A 19206-nucleotide genomic window follows, 5' to 3' on the forward strand; every position below is an offset into this window, starting at 1 on the left:
GAGCAAGACAGTTTTTTTAAAATATCGTCACTTAATGTAATAATATCACTAAAAAACCAAAAAAATGATCATAACCAAACATCATATTATTATAAAATCTACTATTTAACGAGCTTAGGACTTGATCAATTATTCTAATACTGTCTAATTTCTATGTTAAAGATTATCTACTATTTGTAAGATTCTCACATATTTTAATTATATGAAATTTATATGGCTTTATAGCTTCTATCCCACTCGACCATCTTGAATCACTAAGGGGTTTTAGATTTAACTCAGGAACATGTAATTTTATAATATCCCCTCTTTTTGTGGAGAAAAAGAAAAATACGTAAAGTTTTTGTACTATATTAAACAAGTTTACTATTTTATTTGACACTTTAGCAGCATCATTCATTACTAAATTTAAGCTATGTGCAGCAACAAAAAAGCTCGAGGATTATCCTACCCTTATCATACACGCATATTGGCACCGTTATCATAACCTTCAACATAGTCCAACTTCACTAAAACACGTAAGAAATCAAAAGCAACGCATCAACAACCAAGATGATGCAGCCATATATAGGGTGAGGCAGATAACTGGCCTATTGGAAATATCTCGAGAACTAAAGGCAACAGAATCATGAAAATTGGAATAAAGGGGTTTTGAAGGATGATCTATTAAATGAAAATATTTTCGTCTCTTTGCAACTTCCGGTTATACCGGAAGTTGCTTATAACTTCGTTTTTTTTAAGGGGACACCGTGTATATTTTTACATTTTTGGATTCTCTTCGATGTCTTCTTTCTTAAAATATAAGGTTTTGTAATATTATACAGGGTATTTTAAAAGATAATTACGTTTTTTCATTAATTTCGTAGCAATATTCACACCCTGTAGAATTGTAGTAGTCTAAAACTCTACTTACGTTCAAATGATTTTTAATATACTCTACTATTGTTAAGAATCATTAGTATAGCTAAATTTTTAATTTTAGTATACAGGGTTGGTCGAAACTCGGAATGAGTATTTTCTGAGTTTTCTTAAATGGAACACCCTGTATTTTTGTATTGTAGCGAAATGATATTTTATAGTACTTTTTTATTTCTTAAGCATTCCCTATACCTAACTGCTTTAATTTGTGAGTTATTGGTGATGCAAGCTAAACATTAATTGCAACAAAAAATACGTAAAATTTTATTAGGTTGGCCGTGAAAATACTCAATCCCAAATAATTTTTCAGAAATTAATACCTATTAATCCAGACTGGTCCTTAAAATTACCAATAATGGTTTAGCTATCGAAATACCTACTTAGTTAAGATTGTTGGTGCGATTAACAATTAAGCACAAATTAAAGCAGTTAGGTATAGGGAATGCTTAAGAAATAAAAAAGGACCATAAAATATCATTTCATTACAATACTAAAATACAGGGTGTTCCATTTAAGAAAACTCAGAAAATACTCATTCCGAGTTTCGACCAACCCTGTATACTAAAATTAAAAATTTAGCTATACTAATGCTTCTTAACAATATTAGAGTATATTAAAAATCATTTGAACGTAAGTAGAGTTTTAGATGTCAAACTACTACAATTCTACAGGGTGTTAATTTTGTTACGAAATTAATAAAAAAAACGTAATTATCTTTTAAAATATCCTGTATAATATTACAAAACCTCATATTTTAAGAAAGAAGACATCGAAGAGAATCCAAAAATGTAAAAATATACAGGGTGCCCCATTTAAAAAAACGAAGTTATAAGCAACTTCCGGTATAACCGGAAGTTGCAAAGAGATGAAAATATTTTCATTTAATAGATCATCCTTCAAAACCCCTTTATTCCAATTTTCATGATACTGTTGCCTTTAGTTCTCGAGATATTTCTAATAGGCCCTTTATTTGCCTCACCCTGTATACTCAAGATCAGTCATCTATCGCAGATCAAGAACATCCAGTTGTACCTGATCTACGTTAAAGCTTCATTTTATATGCAGTCACTATATGGAGTTCTAAAGCATATATCTATTGAAAAAAGTTAGAAAGAACAGATATTGTGTGTTACAGGCTTATCGATAAATCTCAGTGAGAGAATAGAGAAACAAATGCAACCATCCAAGAAAGGCTGCAGTACACACCTATGATTAAGGTGGCCGCGAAGAGGACCAGAAAATTTTGCACTAGGTCACAAGAAGTCTTCTAAAGACCAAATATATCCTCGCCAACAAGAGGACGAACATTATAAAAATGAGATTATACACAGAAAAACACACTACACATCGAATCAGGGTCTAGCCATTTGGTTACTGAAGACAGCAAAGCAGGATAGTAGTAGTAGTAGTAGTAGTAGTAGTAGTAGTTTTTTTATTAAGGACGTAGTAAGGCGCCGAAGCTAACCAACTAGTGGCCCTTATGAACTTGTAGTAGACCTCTCGGAACCGCTTCCTGCATTACTTCCAAGTACGTTCCGCGCCTGTTATTTAGCACTCCTAGTTGTCAATGTCCCTTCTTTTATTGGACATTATTGTCGTAGCCATCTGGTTTATGATCTCCCAATTTTCTTTGCTCTCCAACATCTTCTGAACTATGTTTTCTGGGGTGAGTATTCCAAGAACATTTTCTGCCCTATTTCTTTCCAGGCTCCACCTCTGACATTCGAAGAATGTGTGTTCTGCGGTATCCCTTAAACTGCAGTAGAAGCATTCGTCTGTCTGGCTTATCTTAAATCGATGTAGATATTCTCTGAAACCTCCATGTCCTGTTAGCATTTGTGTTATAAAATAGTTGACTTGGCCGTGCTTTCTATTTATCCAGGTCCTTATGTCCGGTATCAAGCGTTTGGTCCATTGCCCCTTATCCTCATTCAGTGTCCATTTATTTTGCCATTGATCGATTATTGATCTCCAAACTTCTGCTCTGTTCTCGCCTTCTCCTACTCTTATTCGTTCTTCGACAAGCAGTTCTATGGGAGGTACCCTCGCTACTACTAGAAGGGCCATAGTGGAGGTAGTTCTATATGCACTGGCTATGCGTATGGCTATCTTCCTTTGGACCAGTAGTAGTAGTAGTAGTAGTAGTAGTAAATAGTAGTACTGTAGTAGTAGTAGTGTGGTCTCTCTCTCTCTCTCTCTCTCTCTCTCTCTCTCTCTTGTCGTTTCCCCATTACCGAGGGAGGATCGTGATTTCTTCCAATATTCCTAACAATGTTTCTCCATAGGTCTCTATCTTCAGCTGCTTTAAGAGCTTCGCAGAATGAGTTTCCAGCTGAATGCTTTATTTGGTCAGATCATCTAGTTGGTGATCGTCCTCTTGATCTTCTCCCCGGAACGTTTCCAGAAACAATTAATCTCTCCAAAGTGTCGTCACCTCTGCGAACCACGTAACCAAAGAATTGCAGAATTTGTTACAGACATATTGTGGACATCCTTTTTTTAATATTGAGTTGGTTTAGAATGGAAACGTTTGTCCTATGAGCCGTTTGTCCAAGGTATGCGCAGCATTCTTCTCCAGCACCACATCTCAAAGGCATCAATTTTTTGGCGCTCGCATGAGCGAAGAGTCCAAGTCTCTGCTCCGTAGATATAGAAATATTGAGAATACAAGGGCATTCACCAGTCTCATCTTGATATTTTGAGAGATAGATCTGTCTTTCCAAACTTACCACAGTTACCATCGTTAGTTATACTAGACCCGAGATAGATAAAAGTGTTTACTATCTGGTATTCATGTAAGATGTTAGTCAGTTGAGTAGTGTCGAATCTGTCGACCACCATTATTTTTGTCTTAGCTTTATTGATTTTCAGACCAACTTTATTGCGTTCGTACTCAACTCTTCGCAGAAGATCAAACATTTCTTGCTCATTTGCTGCTATAAATGTAGTGTCATCAGCAAATCTTAAATTGGAGATTTTCCTACCAGCTACTGTTACTCCACCGGCCCATCCTTCTAAAACCATCCTCATGACATGTTCACCATAAATGTTAAATAAGTCAGGTGACAACACGCATCCTTGTCTAACACCTCTCTCGGTCTTGAATTGGTTTGAGAACTTCTGATCTAGTCGTACTGTCGCTATATTTAGATTAGACTGGTACAGATTTTTAATAAGTGTCACCAGGTGCATTGGTGCGCCCATTTCTATTAAAATTGACCACAGATTTATCCAGCTTACACAATCATATGCCTTTTGGTAGTCAACGAAGCATATAATCATAGGTACATTCTCTAGACTCTACTTTTCAATGAGTTTACTTTACAAACCCCGCTTGTTCCTGAGGTATTTGGTAATGTAGATAGGTTTTTAATCTGTTTTTGATGATATGCAACAAGATTTTACTAGCATGTGTTATTAATGATAGTGTGCGGTAGTTTTCACATCTGGTGGTAGTTCCTTTTTTGTGTAGTGGGATATAAATTGATGTACACCAATCAGATGGCCATTTTTCTGAATTCCAAACAGCGACACAGATAGAATGGATGATATGTAATATCAGTGTATCAGGAGTAGTGTGGTAATGTAGATACAACTCCGAAAAATACCTACAAAAGCAAATGTTCAGGAGTCCAACAGTAGCAGATTTAGGAACCCGAAGATTACCTATGCGGTTCCAAAAAGTAGTCGATAGCAGAGACGATATTATTTAGTTTAGCGAACGAGGCATTTGGTTGATTTAATAGAACTCAACTTTGAGATTGGCATCTAACTCCCTTGATCTGGGATGGGGTCTATATTTGTAATCTGAAGACATATCATCATCATCATCATCTTGGTGCTACAGCCCTTAGAGGGCCTCGACCTTCTCAAGCTTTCTACGCCATTCTGTTCTGTCCCTTGCTTGCATTTTCCAGTTGCCGACTCCGATCTTCTCGGCATCCTGTGTTACCCCGTCCATCCACCTCAGCTTTGGTCTACCCCGTCTTCTCATTCCCACGGGTTGCGCTGTTAGAATCTTTTTTATCATGTTCGATTCAGGGGCCCGGGCTACATGTACTGCCCACTGCAGGCGGTTTCGCTTAATTATAGTGATAATATCTTTTCCACCAAACGTATGCTTGTAGATATTCTGCAATTCAAAGTTATATCTACGCCTCCATATTCCGTTCTCACAGACCGCTCCGAATATCTTATGAAGACAACTATCTCAAAAAATCAAGATGAAATCGGTGAATGCACTTGTTGCCTCAATATTTCTATATGGGGCAGAAACTTGGACTCTTGGACTTGCCATAAAATTGGAGAAGAATACTGCGCATACCTTGGACATCTCATCGGACAGAGGTTCCATGCTTAACCAACTTTAAAACCAACAGGCATTAAAAAACACTGTCAACAGCATATCTGCAGCAAATTCTACAGTTTTTTGGTCACATAGTTCGCAGAGATAATAATTTAGAGAGAATAATAATTTCTAGTAATGTTCCAGGGAGAGAGACAGAGAGAGAGGAGAGAGGGAGATATTTGTAATAGGGAACCAAGTTTATCAGCAGCTATGATCATTCATTTTTTTTTGTTTATATTTAATGAGAGTGTTGTAAGGCAACTTACTTCATTGTAAGGCAACTGATGGAAAAATACAGGAATAAAGAGACCAACGCTCATATGGTATTCATTGATCTTGAGAAAGCATATGATAAAGTTCCTCGAGAGATTCTGTGGTGGGCATTCAATAAGAAATTAGTCCCTGGCGAATATGTAAAGATTGTGAGAGATATGTATGAGGGAGTAACGACTAGTGTTAGGACAGGTGTGGGAGAGACTTATAAATTTCAGGTAAAAGTAGGATTGCACCAAGGCTCGGTGCTTAGTTCTTATTTATTCTCATTAGTTTTGGACCAGATAACAACGAAACTACAGGGTAGCATTCCGTATGCTGATGATGTAGTGTTAGTAGGAAATAGTGAAAGAGACTTAGAACAAAAACTGGAAGAGTGGAGACAAGCTCTGGAGGAAAAAGGTTTAAAACTTAGTAGGACAAAAACAGAGTATTTGGAATGTTCATTTAAAGATGGAGTTACTACAAATAAAATTATATCTTTGGATGGTGAAATGATTGTGAAAAGCAATAGTTTTAAGTACCTAGGATCGGTATTACAGAGTAATGGAGAAATAGATGGAGATGCATGCAGTAGAATTAGGGCTGGATGGATGAAGTGGAAAGAAGCGAGTGGTGTGTTGTGTGACAGAAAAATTCCAATGAAGCTGAAGGGAAAATTCTATAAAACAGCCATAAGACCGGCTATGATGTACGGAATTGAATGTTGGGCAGTGAAAAAGCAAGAGGAATAACGAATGCATGTGGCGGAAATGAGAATGCTTAAATGGATGAGTGGAGTGACAAAGAAGGATAAAATTAGAAATGAGTATATTAGGAGAAGTCTAGGTGTGGCACCAATTGATGCCAAAATGAGAGAGCATAGGTTAAGATGGTTTGGTCATGTTCAACGTCGAGACGTTAATCACCCAATACGAAGAATAGCTGAAGTGCAGATTCCTGGAAGGAGTAGGAGAGGAAGACCAAAGAAGACCTGGGGGAGACGATAAGGCAGGACATGTTGGTAAAAGGGATTAACATTGATATGACCCAAGGTAGAATTGTGTGGAGAAATGTAATTAGGGAAGCCGACCCCGCATAGGGATAAGGCAAAGAGAATGATGATGATTTATGAGAGTGTTGCCTTAATTTTTCAGTACATATTCTTGAATGGAAACTTATAATTCTCATACCAGAAATGGAGAACCTAGAACCTCGATGATTAGTATTTGGGATATATGATATTAAAATTGTTATTGATAATAATATTAACAATTAGAAAAGATAATTCAACGTGCATTTTCTGAATTTTGTCGAGAATCTTTCAGTAACACCCTGTGTTACTGAACTTTTTTACATACGACCTTTAAGTAGGTGCAAGTGTTGTCTACATACCCGTACCATTCGGCGATGGTGCAAAAACGAACCAAATCGGATTTCACGCCAAGTTTTAGTAATTGTTTGTTCGCTTTGATCGTCATCCAAACCTCAAACGTTACATAATTTGCACTTATTATTAACCGCGTTCGAGTAAAGTTACGAATGTTGCGTCAAAGTTACTAATGATTTATTATTAACAACAGTAAACAAACAGTTTGTAAATCATTATACCAATTACTACTACTATACAGCGATCGAAAACAGCGATAGGAAAAAGGTAACCAGATTTTGAAATTAAATTTGAATTCCCTCTTGTCTTCTTCGCTCTAGCATCCATCTGACGTGCAATTTTTAGAAGCCATGGAGGTGAGTTGTTACCATGAAAATGGTCCAATAAGTTTTCAATTAAATATCTTTTAGGAATATTTTTTTATCCTGGTGCAGATATCAATTCAGACCATAACCCTCTAATAGCTCAAGTGAAGCTCAAAAAAGTCGAAGAAAGCCCCAAAGCACCAAAATTGCATATATCAGCATCCAACAAAACGCTAATAGAAAATGACCTGAATAATCAGCTAAAGAAGTCAACAAATGAAAACAATACAGAAATATGGAACACGTTTAAAGATCTTACCTGGAAAGTAATGGAAAAATATACAACAACGATGCAGAGGCACAAAAAACAACAATGGATGAGTGATGAAATCCTGGAATTGATGGAGCAGAGAAGAAAACTGAAAGATAACAAAACAGAATACAAAGAAAAACAGAAACTTATTAAACAAAAAATAAAGGTAGCTAAAGAAAAATGGATGGAGGATAAATGCAAGGAATTAGAAAAGTTGAATGAAAAACATGATACGTTTAATATGTTTAAAAAAGTTAGAGAAGTAGCTGGTCTTTATCATAAGAAAACTCCACATACTATAACCGATTCGTCGTGAAAAATGATAATAGATGAACACGAAATTCGAACTACCTGGTATAATTATATAAATTAACTGTATAATGATGATAGACCCGAAGAACTGGAGACTTTAGATGAAGGTGAAGGACCAGAAATACTAAAATAAGAAATACTACATGCTATAAAATTGGCAAAAAACAAGAAAGCCGTTGGTTCCGACAACATACCTACAGAAATGTTAAAGCCCATAAATGAGGAAAACATTGGAATACTAGTCAAACTTTTCAATGATGTTTATTCGACTGGTGATATCCCTGAAGATTGGTTAAAGTCCGAATTCATAACCCTACCAAAAAAACAACGTCCGAAAAACTGTAGCGATTATAGAATGATAAGCCTTATGAGCCACACTTTGAAAATCTACGTATCATCCACAGTAGAATCAGAGATAAATGTGAAGAAGACCAGGATGACACACAATGTGGCTTCAGAAATGGACTGGGAACCCGGGACGCACTCTTTGCACTAAATGTGTTATGGCAGAAATGCCGAGATCAAAGGAAAGACGTCTTTGCTGTATTTATTGACTATGAGAAGGCCTTTGATCGAGAACAACATCACAAATTAATTAAAATATTAGTCAAGATGTACGAATCATAGAAAAATTATACTGGCGTCAAACAGCGACAGCTTGCATAATGGAAATGCAAATGGAAAATCAACAGAAATATGCAAAATACAAAGAGGTGTCAGACAGGGTTGTATACTGTCTTCACTGTTATTCAATTTATATTGAGATAGAATATTTAAGGAAGCGCTGCATAATTTGGAATGGGGTGTGAAAGTTAATGGAATTCTGATAAATACAATCAGATATGCAGACGATACAGTTATTTTACGTGATGATATGAATGGATTACAACATCTTTTAAATGCCATTGACACAGTGGGAAGAGAGTTTGGCCTAAATATAAACTGTTGAAAGACAAAATACATGGTATTTAGCCGTTTAGCCCATCAAGATTCACGGTTATATGTTGATGGTCATATAATTCAAAGAGTACCCAGTTTTAAATATCTTGGTTGCCATATTACTGAACAACTAGATCCAGATAAAGAAATAAAATGTAGAATCGAGATAGCACGCACGACATTTTTAAAAATGAGGTCATTCTTCTGTAATGATACCTTGCAACTTCAACTTCGAAAGCACATGATTAAATGCTACATTTGGTCAGTCCTCTTGTATGGTGTCGAAGCATGGACATTAAAAATATCCACCATTAACCGTTTGGAGGTCTTTGAAATGTAGCTGCACAGACGTATACTGAAAATACCATGGACGGCTATGCTGACAAATGTGGCAGTCCTTAAGAGAGCAAATGCTACCCGCGAGCTGCTTGATAACATCAAATATAGAAAGATGGCCTATTTTGGACACGTAGTAAGGGGAGACCGGTATAATATTCTTCAACTTATTATGATGGGTAAAATCGAAGGACGCAGAGGATTTGGTAGAAAGCAAGCCTCTTGGTTGAAGAATATCCGGGAGTGGACAGGAATAAAGAAAGCAGAACACCTATTTAGAATAGCTCGAGACAGAGACAGTTTCGCCATGTTAATCGCCAACGTCAAGGAGACTTGATAGAGCACGTTAAGAAGAAGAATATTTTTAATATTTTTCAATATTTTTAATATTTCTATTAGGTTAAAAACTTTGACTAACTTTTAAAACTACTTTGGTACATTAATTCTCCCCAAATTGATCTATATATTGCTTCTTCTTTTTCTTCTTAAATCAGGTGAGGCTCGTTAGTCTCTGACACTCGTAAAGTCTTTGCACGATATCTTGTCTGATTTTTCTTAAACTCAAATAAGTTCTGTGGCCTCAACGAGTCTTTTTATTGATAGTTTTAGGATATCTTTTGGTTCAAACCTCAGTTGACCAGTGAATTCCTTCCTAGCATCACTTAGCACAGTGCAATGGTATTGTATGTGTATGGCAGTCTCTTCTTCCATTTCGCATTTTCTGCACCATGGTTCATTTACCTTAGCTAGTTTATATAGGTGATTTCTTAAACGGCAATGTCCAGTCACCATTTCAGTCACCGTTTATCAATATTCTTGATTATTTTTTTAGTCTGGATTTGCCCTTGTGTGACTCTCAATTTCTTTGATGCTTCCTTATCAGCTATTTGTGAACCTCGTTTTTCGTAGCATCTTTAGTTGTGCCACAGAAAGATTCTGGACCTTCAAAGGTTATTCTCGAGCCTTGTTTTGCCAACATATCTGCTCGTTCATCCCCATGCAGATTTTCATGACCCGGTACCCATATTAAAGACACTGTATTGTCTTTTGTCAGTGCCAGGTTGCTGATATTTATTGCTATTTTGTATTCTTAAACGCTGCTTTCAATCTGCTCTGGAAAATTGTTTACGTGCCTAACTTCACGATTACAAATGAATTTTTCTTTTTCGTCAGTGCTACCTACGGCCAATTTCCGTCGTACGAAGATACATTGACGCCAGATATTTTTATTTTCACAACTCGCCAAAATAGCCGGCATACCACTGACTAAACTTTATTTTCGGTTTATTAATTAGTTGTATTACGTCGAGGTGTTGGCATATTCTCAATATTGTGATTTTTACTACATTTTTACGGTCTACTGCCATTAGCGCCCGAGAGAGGTTTGGCCAAAGAGGGAGGGGGAGTAGAGGGGGCTCAATGTAGAACTATTTTTGTATCATCAATAAATTATGCTTTAACAAACATAGGTTGGCCATGAATTAAATTATATAGGAATTTTGTAATATCATAACATGGTTGAGAAAGAGACTGTCACATATAAATTCACCATAAAAACTAATGAATCGCAAAATGAACTGCAAGAATGTAGGATTTACTTAATTCATCTTCTTTATTCCAGGAATTAGGCAATCGTTGCCTAGTTTTTTCGGTGTGTAATGTTCAGTTAGTTGATTTTCGAGTTCCAGAGGGTGCGGAACCAGATCCACTAAAACAACTTTCACCAGATCCTCTTTCTCATTACTTGAGCCCTTGTCAGGGTGTGGTGACACTCTAAATACTCTTGCTGTCTTCATTGTATTGGCTGAGATTCTATGCCAGATGGACGGCTTCATGTATCGTGTTTAAGATCCTCCTTTTTAGTCTTTGACTTTTCCACGAAATTCATTTCTACAAAAATACCTCTTTTTATTTTTATGTTTACGTTTTGATTTTGTTCTTACGTTCTAATAAAAATTATAAATGTCCAAATAGTATTTTTCTGATAACCTATACTATGCTGAAATTGGCAAGTATTTTTGAGGACTCGGTTTCTCCTGTACAGTACAGATAAGTTTGTAAAACCCGGCACTAAACCATTTCCAATACACAGCTTCCACGAAAACCACAGTCTTTCTCCTTCATTGGGATCACTTCCACTGTCAGCTTGGTTGATCTTGAGCCAAGTAAAGTTCTTTTCAGCGATGTACTGCTCAACAAGCTGGGCTCGTTGCTTCCTAGACATGGGCAGAGGACTTCCAATCCTTCAATGACGTTGTTAGAGCGAGGAAACTTGCTAATGAGGGGTTGACACTGAATCCAATCAACAGAGGCATGACTAGGAGGAGAGATACTCCAGAAGTACTTTTGTCAAATCTTCTCTAAGTATTCGAGAAAAGAACTAAGCTCCATGTGCTTCTGATACAAGGAAGTCTTGTAAAATGCAGTTTTTATTTTATCCACCAAGAATTAGACCCCTGATGTTTTTAGCACTGGTGTAGAGATCAAGAAGTATGGACATCTAAATTTTCCTCCAAACGGCTTGCTGGAAATGGTCAAAATAACAGTCAACTGACTCAGGTGCGAAAGCTAGTTGGAGCTACTTGACCTTCTCCCAGCCCGTGCCACTAATGCTTTGACTTGAAGAGGTTCTCGAGGTTCTTCTTAATCCCAAAGGTGAAGATACGTCTCCCCATTAGTGGTTTCATGGAGCTTTAGCCAACAGATCCTACTAGTAATATGAGCAATGGAATTCTGATCATAAATCTGATATACTTTAAGGTGACACTTGAAGGTGGTTTGGTACTTGCTACAAGGATAGTAGGACGAACTGTTGGCACTGTTGCGTTTATCATTGGCGAGACTAGAAGAATATACAGGTTTTCCTTTTCCTTCTTGAAGTTGGTGGTGTACCTACTATATTGCATTGGTGATGATAATGAGACTCAATGAGATTAGCGAAAGGAAAGTTGAAAAAAGAAACTGGCAGAGTAACTGGCAAGAAAAACAAGCAAGTTATTTCTAATATTCTTTTATTATAATATTCTCCACCACTGTGTTCATTAAGTACATATTTGTCAGTACTAATAGTATGACTATAAAAATATTCTTAGAGCAAAAAACAAAAAAAGCACGTGAGATGTCAAGGAATGTCATTATTTATTACCTAATAAAAATAGCACACAAATATTTAAATATAGATTTTAGTAGTGCCAAAACCGATTGAAATATTGCCAAAATTTGCGGAGTTCGCGGCGCCGATGTTTACCAGACTAATGCAACAGAGGCGGACATTTTATTGTATTTACGTAAACGGCATTGGGATCACGCTTGTTGCCTTTTATGGACATCCGTGATTTCCATTTTAGTCAAAAAAGCCAGATCACGAAAAAGCTAATAAGCTTGCTCGAAGAGGATGTTAGACTAATTATTCATTGTAGTTCCTTTGTTTGATCATCATCATCATCACTGGCTCGACAATCTTTTATGAATCGTAGTCTGTTCCGGGATTCTTCTCCATTCTGATCTGTTCCGTGCTTTTTCCAATTTTTTTTTATTTTTAAGAATTTTATATAATTTTCTTCTGTAGAAAGCAGATTGGATTTGTCAAATATTTTTTCAGCGTATGGTTTAAGGCCTAAGGCTTCCTAGATACCGTTGGTATTTTGTGTGCTGCGTTCAATATTGTGATTCCACATTCTAATTTGTCTCATTATTTTTTATGTACCTACTGGTTCAATAATACCGCTACTCCACTCCGCTGTTAACTGTTTATTCAAACATATCTTTGTTATCAGCCATGTATTGTTTTGAGTAATGCGTCCCTCCTTCCTTCAGTAGCTTCGAAGCTATTGCTAATGGACTTTTCACCTGGGTTGCCTTACTCATATATCCCTCAAGTTTTTTTTAATGTTCTATCCATCTTCTTGCTGTTCTGTTACTATATTGCCCTTCTCATCCCTAGTTCTAAGTTTGAATTATTTTCTGCTATGTATTGCCCTTCTCATCCCTAGTTCCAAGTTTGAATCGTTTCTGCTTTTGTTCCGGTTCTGGTCAAACTGTCTGTTTTGTGTTGCCGTACTTAGTTCTTGTAGTTCTTGAAGTCCTTTGTTCATAATATTTTCTTCTTTCGTTCTTCGGTAAATTTTCTTTTGTATCACTAATAATGTGCTCTGTTTGTTCTTTCTGTTATAATCTGACATTCTTTGTCAAACCAGGCATTCGTTATTATTCTTCTTTCTTTAGATTTCATGCCTAGCACTTCTTCAGCTGCTTATTTTACGATGTTTTGCACTCTTTCCACTCCTCATTAATGTTTTCAATGTGATAGTATGTTTTCTAGTTTGTTGTTTATATTTTCTTTATAATCACTATATTCTTTCATACCCTTGAGTCCTTCTACACTGTATCGCTCATCTTTATCATTCTTTCCTTTATGGTGTTTAAAATTCTGGCCCTTACCCTACTTTCGACCAGGTAGTGATTAGAATCTACATTTCATCCTCTTTTGCGGACGTTTATATTTGATTGATGTCTTGGTCTTGTATTTCTAGGAGCCTTTTTGCATATTTGTGTATGTCTTTTTGAGCGAAGTATGTATTGGCTATCACCATGTTAAGTGATCTCTTGTTAGGTTTATTAACTTATTGCCGTTCTCATTTGATTGCTCATAGATACTGTGCTTACTTATTGTGGGCTGGAATTTCTCTTCTCTTCCAAACTTTTGCGTTTTGGTTTCCATAGATTATTTTTAACAGAGATAACTAGAAAAATCCGAATGACTTGGGCAGCAATGGGAAGGCTCAGTGATGTGTTGAAAAACAACAAGATACCAATAAATCTAAAGGACAGGGTATTCAACAGTTGTATTCTACCAGTTATGACCTATGGAATGGAGACTTTGACACTTATAGAGTTATCAGATCAGCGAATAGATTGAGAACAACACAGAGGCCCATCGAACGAGCTAGGTTAGGAGTATCTCTAAGAGAATATATTTGTACGAAATGAGGACGTGCTTCCTGGGGAAGTATGGAGAGCATTGGGAGAGACAGGAATAAGGTGGCTAGCAGGTTTATTTAATAGAATTATGGAAGTTGGACAAATGCCAGACGAATGGAGAAGCAGTATACTAACTAGTACCTGTCTACAAAAACAAGGGAGATACACAACAATGTACAAACTACAGTTTATAAGACCGCTTAGCCACACCATTGATTATAAACCAACCACGTATTAGTTATTAATCAATGGTATGAGGGAGTAACGACTAGTGAAAGTAGGATTGCACCAAGGCTCGGTGCTCAGTCTCAGAAACTACAGGGTGTAAAGGATTATCAACATCCAAAATAAGAGCAAGACATATTCCTTTAATTTTTAAATGTCTTACAAAACAAACATCACATTTGTTTTTAAATAATTGATGTGACACCGATTTCTCAACACAAGTGCACCAGTTTCAATAACGCATCGTCAGCTATTCAATAATATTCATAATTCGTGTCAGCAATATAAACAAACACACTTTACAAGTTTATTTACACATACAGTCAAAGCATCGTGATTTATTCTAATTCGATCTGTTTCAATTATCATTCGTACTTCAGATACATCAGTAGATGGTTATACCTTAGCACACCAACTCGTTACTAATATATTTAGTAGTGTTCAATAAATAAGTATGACCAAATAGTGTTTTACCAAACCAACCCATTTAATCAACAGCCCGTATGTAACGAATACTATTATATGGCGATCCTGCCAAAATGAGAGAGCATAGGTTAAGATTGTTTGGATGTTCAACGTCGAGACGCTAATCACCTAATACGAAGAATAGCTGAAGTGCAGATTCCTGGAAGGAGTAAGAGAGGAAGACCAAAGAAGACCTGGGGGGAGACGATTAGGCAGGACATGTGGGTAAAGGGGATTAATATTGATATGACCCAAGATAGAATTGTATGGAGAAATGTAATTAGGAAAGCCGACCCCGCATATTGATAAGGCAAAGAGAATGATGATGATGAGGACGTGCGAAGTAGGGCGAAGGTGGAAGATGTAATTAGAAGAATTACACAAATAAAATGGAACTGGATAGGAAACGTGGTACGGCAAAACAACGAAAGGTGGGTGAGAAACATTGGAGACCACGCGAGCAGTCGTAGTATACGAAGACCACAAAAACGATGGCTAACGTGAAATTCACACTGGGATTGCAGTACGGTTAAGATAGGAATGCGCATTCAGTGTTGCCACAGTTCCTGTGCGACGCTCTTGAGAAAGCAATCAACAACTGGTGAAGACCGACAACTCTGTGCGTTTATTCCCCATTAGAAATGTATTGCCCTATCTTAGCCGTACTGCATTCTCGGTGTGAATTTCTCAGTAGACGACACCAAAGCAAAACTGGGGACCTGGGGAGAAACTGGCAACAAATAGCATAAAGAAGAGAAGAGTGGAGAACTCATGGGGAGGCCTTTGTTCAGGAGAGGATGCAAACAGGCTGAAGAAGATTATTTTTATATAACATTGGGGCTAATGGGCAATGGCTCTGAAATCTTATATTAGGTATATCTATGCCCAAAATGTGGGCAATGGATTTATAATAAAATCTGCAAAGTAAAATTCTGCAACTGGTATCTTTAGGATTTTTTTACCGAATTCTATTAGCTAAATTCACAGTATATTATTAACACGAGGCTTTATCAACAATCTATGATTGTTCCAGTGAACAGGGAATTATTAAGACATGCCATGGAAAGTTTTGTAAATAAACTAAATGCTTTAGTCGTTAGAAACTAAAGCGCCAATTAAACGTTATTACATAACCCAATTACTCACAACAATTAATATGTACCATACACAAACAATTATGACTAACTGTCTCTATCTGATATAGTTAATGGAATGTATTTGTTAATGGATTGTTATTGTGTTAATAAGTATTGCCAGCACGAGAACACACATTTAGCTTTATCGATTTAATGGTCGAGATATTAATGCACTTCGGAAGCAATTAACCATCATAATTATCTAAGAGCATTGTGCTAAAATGGAACTCGTCGTCGCACAGTGGTTCCAAATGCCGAAAACGTGGTCATGAACCTTTAAAAGCGTATATTGTTTATACATTTCTGAATTACTTTCGTTCTTAGGGGTTTCTGGCATCGCTGATTACGAATATATGACATTATTTTTTCTGAAAAACAAAATGGCGGATCCAACATGGCGGAAAGAAATTGAAAGTATCAATCAAAACGCAATTTTTTTTGTCAAATTTGGTAATTTAAGGTCGTTGATTACAAATCTAACATTACTTTTTATTAAAACAAAATGGCGGATCCAATATAGTCGAAACAATTTCGAAAATTTTATTTTAAATGCATATGTGTTTAAAAATGTATATTATAAGGGGTTTTTAAAATTGCTGAACACCAATACATTTTGATTATAAAGTACAATATTCAGAACCTATTACTTATGTACAACCACCCATAAATACTCCACAATCGCCAGAATCATGTAATATGCGTCATTTTCCACTTTTGTATTCAAACAACTGCCAGCAATGCATAGGCAGTTATAGGCAGCTAAACCAAAGTGATTCTGTATCTTCTTACAATATATTTTAAGACTAATAAACATTAGTCGCAGAATTATGCGGAATTTTGTACTTTTTGAATGTATCTTTACAAAATTTTGATTATTTCAAGTATATTTTCACTATTTATGTAGTAACAAATTTAAGGCATTTATTGTTAATAAAACTTAAGCCAACTTACATCTTACATTACTACATACTTAAAAAAGAAGAATCTGCTTTATAGCGATAAAATTGATAAACCACAAAACGTTTTACAGCGTTTTCAATATACGCGTTTTTTTAGACTTTCTCTGCCGGCCAAAATAACCTCGGACATGGCTCACTTGTTCCTGAGCTGTGAACCACAATACATCCAGTCTGATCCTTATACCTGCGTATTAAGACTTTACGATAGTATGAGAAAACAACTGTAAACATGAAAATCCTTAGATAGGGACTTTTTTCTTCGCCTCCTGACCACGTTTTCAGCATTTGGAACCACTGTGCGTCGTAACGAACGGTCCCAACGAAAATTATAGACTGAAAATTATGGAGTTCTAACAAAACATTCGAAACTATTCGACGACGGTAGACTGATACAAGAAGAACCACAGGAACAAACAGGGCCGAAAATAATCATGTGCGAATGATAACAGGCAATTAGAAATGTAGAAAAGTGTGGAAAAAGTGGAGAAAAAGTACCAGATGAATGGCTAACATCACATATTACTCCCATACATAAGAAGGGACCTAAAAACAACCCCAAAAACTATAGGGGAATCGCAGTCATCAGCACCATTGGAAGATTATACTCCAGGATATTAAGAAATGAAATAGAACAAGAAATTCAAGGAAAGCAAGCTGAAGAACAAGCTGGTTTTCGTGCGGGACGTTCAACGGTAGACAATCTCTTCATTTTAAAAATAGCACTAGAAAAAAGAATACAGAGAAATCAGGAAACCCACTTCGCTCTTATCGACCTAGAAAAAGCCTATGATAGTGTCCCCATAATAGAACTATGGAAGTCAATGAAAGACATCGGTATCGATGGAAAACTCATATAAGCAACTAAAATGTTATATGAGACCACTAACACCAGAATCAAAAACGGCAAAAATTCACTGAGGCATTTAATACTTCAAAAGGCCTCCGACAAGGATGTTGTCTATCTCCCACTCTCTTTAAAATATACCTTGACCAATCCTTACAGAGGTGGACAAAGGCAGTAAAACCGATGGGACTGAAAGTGGGAGACGACTCCCTATTTACATTATACTTTGCGGACGACCAAGTTGTTATATCCCAAGATCAAGATGACTTAAGCTATATGATACGGAAGCTAAACGAACATTACCAACAGGCAGAATTAGTAATAAATATGGACAAGTCAGAATACTTCATAGTGGGAAACGAAGACATTGAAAACCTACCATTGGAACAAGGACATATTGTTGGTGTGAAAGAATGCAAAGATTTGGGAGCTATATTTAACAAACGAGGAAATAGTGAAGATGAAATACAACATAGAATCAATAAAGGTAGAAGCATCACTAGATCCCTCAATTCAATTTTATGGGACAAAGATATCAGGAAGGAAACAAAGAGAAGAATATATGAAAGTATAATGGAGAGCGCTACAATCTACGGTGCAGAAGTTTGGGACATAAGTGCAAGAAATAAAAAGAAGCTACTTAGTGCAGAAATGGACTTTTTGAGGAGAAGTTGTCAGGGTTCGAGATTAGAACATGTAAGAAATGAAACAATTAGAGAACATATGAAGGTGGAAAAACTATAATAGACGATATTGAAAACAGACAGCTGACATGGTTCGGTCACGTTAAACGAATGAATGAGACTCGCTGGCCGAGAAAAATATTAGAGTGGGTCCCACCGGAGAGAAGAAAAAGAGGACGCCCACGGATAAGCTGGAGGGACAATATTCAGTAGGCAATGGATTCGAGGCAATTAGATGAAGACATGTGTTACAATAGAAAAAATTGGAAGCTGGGTATGGAGAGGCGGCGACAGTCGTAGAAATCCTTTATATATATAATTAGAAATGCAAAGACCGCAAAAGCAGTAGGCCCAGATCAGATACCTGTACTGAGCTAATTAAATGCATTGACGAAGAAACACTGCATATACTTTTAGATATATTCAACAAGATATATACAACAGGAGTAATACCCCAGGATTGGTTGTTGTCTACGTTTGTAACACTGGCAAAGTCAGTACATGCGACAGAATGTTCCCAATGTAGAACAATTTCCTTAATAAGCTCACAATTAAGATATTCCTCAAAATAATACATGGGAGACTATACAAAAAAAATAGAAGAAGATATAGATGACACCCAGTTTGGATTCAGAGGAGTACTAGGACGAGAGAGGCTCTGTTCGCTTTTAACGTTCTCGTGCAGAGACGACTAGATATGAACCAGGATCTCTATGTCTGCTTTATAGATTATAAAAAGGCTTTTGATAGAGTACGACATCAGAAACTCATAGAACTTTTAAAAGAAAAGAACATGGACAGTCG

The sequence above is a fragment of the Diabrotica virgifera genome, chromosome 7 (assembly GCF_917563875.1).
Source record: "Diabrotica virgifera virgifera chromosome 7, PGI_DIABVI_V3a".
Lineage (NCBI taxonomy): Eukaryota > Metazoa > Arthropoda > Insecta > Coleoptera > Chrysomelidae > Diabrotica > Diabrotica virgifera.